This window comes from Cebus imitator, unplaced genomic scaffold, assembly GCF_001604975.1.
Source record: "Cebus imitator isolate Cc_AM_T3 unplaced genomic scaffold, Cebus_imitator-1.0 Scaffold905, whole genome shotgun sequence".
In the NCBI taxonomy this organism is placed as follows: domain Eukaryota; kingdom Metazoa; phylum Chordata; class Mammalia; order Primates; family Cebidae; genus Cebus; species Cebus imitator.
Genome location: NW_016108220.1, coordinates 105,595 through 112,838, shown reverse-complemented (window position 1 = coordinate 112,838; position 7,244 = coordinate 105,595). Strand labels below are relative to the sequence as shown.

At 48.0% G+C, this 7,244-nt stretch overlaps 1 long non-coding RNA gene across 1 annotated transcript; it reads left to right on the top strand.

The window, feature by feature from the left end:
* The first annotated feature begins 297 nt into the window (after positions 1–297).
* Positions 298–791, top strand: LOC108298175. Its single transcript, XR_001822473.2, has 2 exons — positions 298–477; positions 561–791. It is a non-coding gene; the product is annotated as an uncharacterized LOC108298175 (long non-coding RNA).
* The last annotated feature ends 6,453 nt before the right edge of the window (positions 792–7,244 follow it).

The following is a 7,244-nucleotide window of genomic DNA, read 5'->3' as shown; positions in this document are numbered from 1 at the left end:
AAGTTGGGCCTTAGCATCAGGCTGCTGATGCAAAGTGCTCGTGATTACGAAATTATACCCCCAATGGAGAACAAAGAATACAATGATTAATTGAGAAGTGCGAGGAAAAGGAAGCTTTTATTTTTTTAATCACTTAGGAAATCTTTGGACACTTTAGACATGCCATGTCATTTAATCATCACGACAACACTCCCAGGAAGTATTACTGTCTCCACATCACCTATAAAAACAATGAGAATCAGATAAGTTAAGCTTGTCCAAGTCCACAGAGAGAGAAAGGGACAGACGGTATTTGAATTCAAGTCTGTCTGCCTCCAGGGACCTGCAGCCTCAAACTGGACAAGCCGTACGTCCTACAGACTCTGTTACAGATGATCAATGCTGGTGTCCCTCCAAGGTGCACACATTTCCTGGTCACCAGAAAGACACTTGGGCTTAAACAAGACAACGTCTGGCTGAGATCATCCCTGTTTCCTGGTGAGAGCATTTGAGGAGACGGACGTTGATTGATGTGGTTTGTAATAATACTCATTTTTCTGTAATTACTCCTTGAATTCCAGCCAAAGTGGGCCACACAGAGCTGCAGCTGTACGAGATGTCTGGATTCTCCCAGTCAGCAAAGAGTTGGGGACAGGGTGGTCACAGAGGAGCCAAGCCGGGGCAGAAAGTTGTCTCCATTCAGTGAATGCTTATTGAATCCTTGCTCCATACCAGACCTTGGAGGGAGGGAGAAAAAGGCTTGAAGTTGACAATGTAGTTCCTTCATGTCAATTAAATGTTTATTTAAAAGAGTGCAAAAATAGAAAGAGGGTGGCTTCTTCCTTTGAGGGACGCACAGGCACATGAATGAATACTAGCAGGATGGTGTGCTGGGTACCAGAATCGGCGTGTGCGGGGGAGTCCAGAGAGAGGGGCTTCCCGGGGGGCTGGAGAAGACTTTCCAGAAGAGGTGTTTTTAAGACAGACCTTGCAGGCAGGTCTTATGCAGCTGTTCAGCAGGTAGGTGAGAAGCTGAGAGGTAGACAGGGGGACCAGCTTGGGTAAAAGCTGCAAGCATGGTATGGTTGAGGCACAGCAAGAAGTTCTGGGTCAGATGCAGCCACTGTCCCACCATGTGCTATCTGAGAGACCTCAGGCAAGTTTGTTTCTCTGTGCCTCAGTTTCCTCCTTCATGAAATGAAGAGGAATAGTCTCTGCCCCTAGGGTTTTTGTAAAGATTAAAAGTTATTACACATCTAATGCTCAGAACAGTTCCTGGCATAGATAGGTGCTCAGTTAAAGCCAGTTAATTTTATTTGGTGATGATGATGATAAGACACTAATGAGAAATAAAGACAGGACTTTAGGCCAAGGCCAAGTGATTGAGAGCTTCAAGTGCTATGGGAAGGAATGAGAAACTTCATCCCATGGGCAATAAAGTATTCTCTGTTTCTGAACGAAACTCCAGCAGACGGAAGAGCACTGGATCCAGCCCCTGCAGCATCAGCCATGCTTTGTCAGAAAGGGAAATGGACTTCCATGTTCATGATGACACTGTATATTGAGGATTCTCTACAGCTTAGCTTTCTCCCTAATTTAATAGTCAAGTGCTGTGTATATGAAAGGTTTTGGGTTTATTCAGTGCCTCCAAGCTCCAGACTTCCATGTGATACTCATGTGTTGTGGTTGAGGAGACAAAGTTAATGCTAAGAAGCAGAAGTGTCTCAAAAAAGCCTGCAATCAAATGGTTAATCATGCTTCTGGGGCTCAGGGAGCAAGTGACATAGGCCCTCAAGGAAGGGGCAGATGAGTGTAGACCAGCATAGTCAGAGAGGGCACCCCCATTACTCTCAGGTAAGCCCCCCACAGCAGGTGGCAAGGCCAACTTACTCATCCCAGGCTTCTCGGAGGAGGGTGTGGAGAGACGAGCTTGACCTGGCAGAATTAGGCTCCTCACCACCAAGCCCCTGTCCCTGCTTATGCCCGATGAGTACATCTGTAGAATTAACGAGGAAATCTCCAGGGCCTGTGGGAACTGAGACCCATGGCAGGTCTGCTCCACAGGAAGCTGCCCATCTTCCCTCTTCCTGTCCCATGCACCGGATCCCTCCATTCCTACTCATCCCATCTCCCAAAACTGTTGGAAAATGGATGTGGATATGTCACTGTCCCCCGAAGCCCTCCTAGGCTATCAGAGCACATGCTGACTTACTCTTCTCTTGTCTGCCTTGACATCAAAGAACCAGCTCCTCCTTCCCCTACCCTGTCTGATTCTTTATCAATTTGCTCCTTCCCTAGCCTCCATCCATACAGCCCTTAAATCAGCCTAACTCTCCAGTTTTATTTCTACTCCTTCACAGCTTGGGCCTCTGCTTTCTTCACTCTTCCCCCTTGAACACCGGAGCCTCCTGTTCCTGTTCCTCTTGTCCTGCCCAGTCCCATCTGTCTGCATCCAGCTGCAGGCTTCTTGTCCCGTAGTGTCTTCTCTAACTGCAATAGTCCGCACTGATCTTTCCTTTCTTAATCCCTGTATGTGTGAGGTGACCCGCAATTCCTGCAGTTTAGTTCATCTTATGTCTTGTATTGGCCATAAGTACCTTGACTTGTAGGTCTGATTCCCCAGATTGGGTGCCTCGTGGAGGCCTATCTACTCCTCTACCTGCAGTGGGCATGGTCACTTAGCACAAGCTCAAGAGGGATTCCCCTTCTCAGGGGCTGAAGACTGAACCCTTCTTCCTCCTTTCTCTCCATTCCAGACAAAAATTCCACAAAGAGAACAAAGGAAGCTGTTTGTATTTTCTCAAAGATAATAAAATGCAGAAAGAACCTAGAACAGGGAACGCATGTTCCACATCTGTAGACATGAGGAGTGGAGAGAAGTGATGGGATTTGTAACAAGCCCACAAAGGGCAGTTTTTATTTGCCTGGGTTTGGGTCAAGGCTGTACAGCCTCCTTACCTCTGAGAGACACTGCCCTCCACTTTCCCTCCAGAGCTCAGAGGGCTGGAAACGTGGGAAGCCTGGCTGATCTTCCTCATTCTTTTCCACTTGTCCTCAATTCATTGTTGAGGGAATGGAGGGCTAGAGTCTTTCCTGTACCCTCTTTCCCACTGAAATTGGACACAGAATGAGGATAGAAGTTAATCTGTTCATTTCAATCCACTCCTCACATTCATCAGCAAAACCAACCTGTGCCTAGAGGTTAAAACAAACCAAACCGAAAGCAAAGCAGGAATGACTGCCGTTAGACACCATGAACTGTGTTCTACATTGGGATAGAGCACAGAGGTGGCAGAGAGGAGCCATGGATATTTGAAGGAAAGGAGAGGTTCTAATTACCATGGATTAAGCACACACCCACATACACGCAGATGCCTGGAGGCAGAGGAAACTGATCTCACCCTTTCTTGAGTTCTGAGCTGCCAGTGAGTAAAATGAATGGCCCACAGTTGAATGGCAGAAGATCTGAGGTCTGTGACCCCACCTAGCTCTATGTCTGCTGCACTGGCTGCCTGGGAAATGAGGAAATCTGAATTCTGGTTACCTCTGCTGGCCTTGGGCAAGTTCATTCCCTTTTCTGGGCTCCATGCTTCCATCCTCAAAATGAGGGAACTGGACCAGATGGTCCATAAGGAGCTCCCAGCCCTGCCTTCCAAGACGGTGTGAGTGCTTACTGTCTGCTAAGCCTGTTGGACACATTGCCTGCATGAGTGCCCAGCCTGAGTTGGTCATCCAGGCCCCCAGTTCACTCTAAGACACTCACCTCTGCTCCCTGACTGCTGGGCAGGCCCCAGTTTCAGTGAGCCAGACATGCCACCTGGACACTGGCAATATCAGGTGTGTGACAAGGGGCACCTGCCATTAGCCTCCCCACCTCAGGACACAGAGAGCAATGGTAATGTGCCCTGTGGCCAGACCCTCTCCTCCAAATCCCTCCCAGCTAAGATACAACCTGCAGCCCACTCCTCTAAATGCATCATGCAGCCATCTCCAGCAGCCACTGGTCTGAGTCCACTGTGCCATCAAAGAAGCCAACGTACCCGCTTACCCCACACCTGACAGAAGGAGCTATCCCATGGCTCAGCAAGAATGCCCTTCACCCCAGCACTCCCAGTCCTCTCCAACAGATAAAGTCCTGCTTCAGACCGCCTCCTCCAGGAAGACTCTCTGACTATGCTGGTCCACATATATCTGCCCCTTCCCTGAGGGCCTATGTCATTTGCTCCCTGAGCCCCAGAAACACCATTAACCATTTGATTGCATACTCTTTTGAGTAACTGTGGTTTCTTAACATTAACCTTGTCTCCTCAATCACAACATAACCTCCATGAGTATCACATAGAGCCCAGGAGCTTGGCAGGACTGAAAAAAAAAAGGAATCTTCCATATGCATAGCGCTTGGCAATTAAATTAATTAGGGGGAATGCTAAACTGCAGAGAATCAATGTACAGTGAATCCTCGAGAGCATGGAAGTGTTTCTGTTTCTGGCAATGCATGGCTGATGCTGCAGAAGCTGTGCCTACATGCCCTCAGTGCCCCATACCATTTCTGCACCTGCTGGCTCGGCTGCCCATGGCCAGCACCTTCATCTTTGCCCTTGGGCTGCCAACATTCACATTCACTCTGTTCACAGCATGTGAAAGACTGGTGATGCCAGGGTCCGATGGGTGTCAGGGTAAAACTGTGTAAAACTGCCCCTACTTCCTCACTCCCTGGCTAGCCCTAAACATTGTTTCACCCTATTTCCCAGCACTTCCCTGTGGGGTTAAGCTCTTGTCATCCACGCTGTGGCTGTTTTTCCTTCTCTTTGTCCCTTCTCCACTCATCTGCCAGTGCTCATACATCCCAAGCAAATGACATTCACTCAGTCCTCTTTTTAGTTCACAAACTGTATTAAGACAAGAGCAGCCCCAGGTCCCTTCCATCTTGTTGCTCTGCCCCAGCCCCTACATGTCCTCCTGCTCTGCATGGTCAGACTGTGTCCCAGGTATATCTATGTTCTGGCTTAGATAGAGGAGAAAAGAAGATACTCAGGGAAACATTTTTCCTGTGAGTGAAGTAGAGGCTGCCCCCATCCTTTCCTTTCATATGCCTTTGGTGAGAATTTAGCTACAAGGGAGGCTGGAAACACGCCCAGCTTAAAGTCTATTAATAAGGATGAGGAGAAATGATCTTGGTGGACAGCATACAGTCTTAGCTACAGAATTTGAGTAATACTCACCCATTTATTGTGCTCCAAAATACTCCGAAACAAAGGTGCATGTCTTTCATGTGCTGCTTTAATTCTCACATCACAATGAAAGTGTTACTACTATTGTTTGCAGATAAAGAGAGAAAGGCACTGAGAATTTCAGTATCTTACCTGAAGTATCACATGAGCAAACCCAGATCTGGCTTACAGGTTTTCTATTATGGGCTTATTCTGTTTTTTATTCCCATAATTGTATTTTATCTGGTGCAGTATCCCTTCTTGGAAGGTGACAAAAAGTGGGGCCAGGAAAGGGAAAAGACTCATCAACTCACAAAGAGAGCAAAATACAGAACTGGGCCATAATCCGGGGTCCTGGCCACTGACCTGCTCTTTGTCTATGAAGCCTCCTCTGGGCCAGCTACCTCCAAACAGCTCCTGCCTGGACTCAGACCAGTACCTATGGGGCTGCAAGGGAAAGGAATGTGTATTCTTTGGTCTAGTTGAATTCAGAGCCCCCATCTTAGACCACAGTTGCATCTGAAGTTCCTAAATAGAAAATCTACCAGTCACAGTGATAGTGATGGCTCAGTGTCCCTTGTTACCTGTGCAGCAACCAATGTGCTCAGCTGACAGGCCTTGAATCAACTCCCCACCCCTCCCAGAAGGAGAGGAGCGTGTATTCTCGTGGGCCTGACTGTTGGCATGCAGGCATTAGACAGGGAAGCGGGATTGGGCCACCAGGGTCCCCAGATCCTCCATGAAGTCATCTCCTCGCTGTCGTCAGTGTCAGTTGCCTAGCAACTGCCTTTGGCAGATGGTGGCACTGAGTGCATGCCAGTCTCTCCCATGGCTAAAAATACATTCCGACGACAACAGGTCTATTTTAAAAGACACAATGCGCTCCCAACGTCTTTCCTTGTCTGTGAGGAACTGTGCTGTGCTGGGTCTCTCTGGGCTTCTGATTTTATCTGCTAGGGTGGAAGGGAGCATTCGAGGAAGAAAAAATGCAAGGCCAGGCATCAAGGGGGTGCTCAGAAGGTTGGCATGAAGGAGGAGGAGGAGGAATAGGAAAAGGAGGTTGAGGAGGAAGAGAAAGAGGAGGAGGAGAATGAGATGGAGGATGAGGACATGGAGGAGGAGGAGAAGGAGGAAGAAGCGGAAGAGGAAGAGGAGGAAGAGAAGGAGCAGGGGGAAGGAGAAGACAAGGGAGAAGAAATAGTGACCTGGGAAGGAGATGTGCCATGTTCAGCAGCAAATCCTCTACTCTGGCCATATTCTCTGCCTACTAGAGGGTGGGGTTAAGGAAGAAAAAGCATAGACTCACAGAAGCCTAGAGTTGGAAGAGACACAATCCCATTTCACCTTTGAGAAAGCAGAGGTCCTGAGAGGTGGAGACAAAAAGGGCTCCTTGCCATTGTTCAGTGTGGAAGAACTGAGCCCCCAAGGGTGGGGACGAGGCCACAGACCTCCAACTCCTCTTGCCTACCTAGAGGCAGTTTTATCACCCAGCCCTTGTAACCACCCTGGGTTCACCTGGCCCACTGCCTAGACAGAGCAGATTTATCAAGACAGAGGAATTGCAATAGAGAAAGAGTAATTCACGCAAGGCAGAACCAGTTGTGCAGAAGACTGGAGTTTTTTTATTACTCAAATCAATTTCCCTGATTTGAGTAATAAAATCATTTGGGAATCAGAGTTCTTAAAGATAATTTGGCAGGTGGAAACTTGAAAAGTGGGAAGTTCTGATTGGTCAGGTTGGAGATGGAATTATAGGGGGTCAAAGTGAGGTTTTCTTGCTCTCTCTGTTCCTGGGTGGGATGGCGAAACTGGTTGAGTCAGATTATGGGTCTGGGTGGTGTCAGCTGATTCATGGAGTGCAGGATCTGCAAAATATCTCAAGCACCGATTTTAGGTTTTATATTAGTGATGTTATACCCAGGAGCAATTTGGGAAGGTTCAGACTCTTGGAGCCAGAGGTTGCATGGCCCCTAAACTGTGATTTCTAATCTGTAGCTAATTAGTTAGTCCTGCAAAAGCAAACTGGTCCCCAGGCAAGAAGAGGGTCTTTTTGGG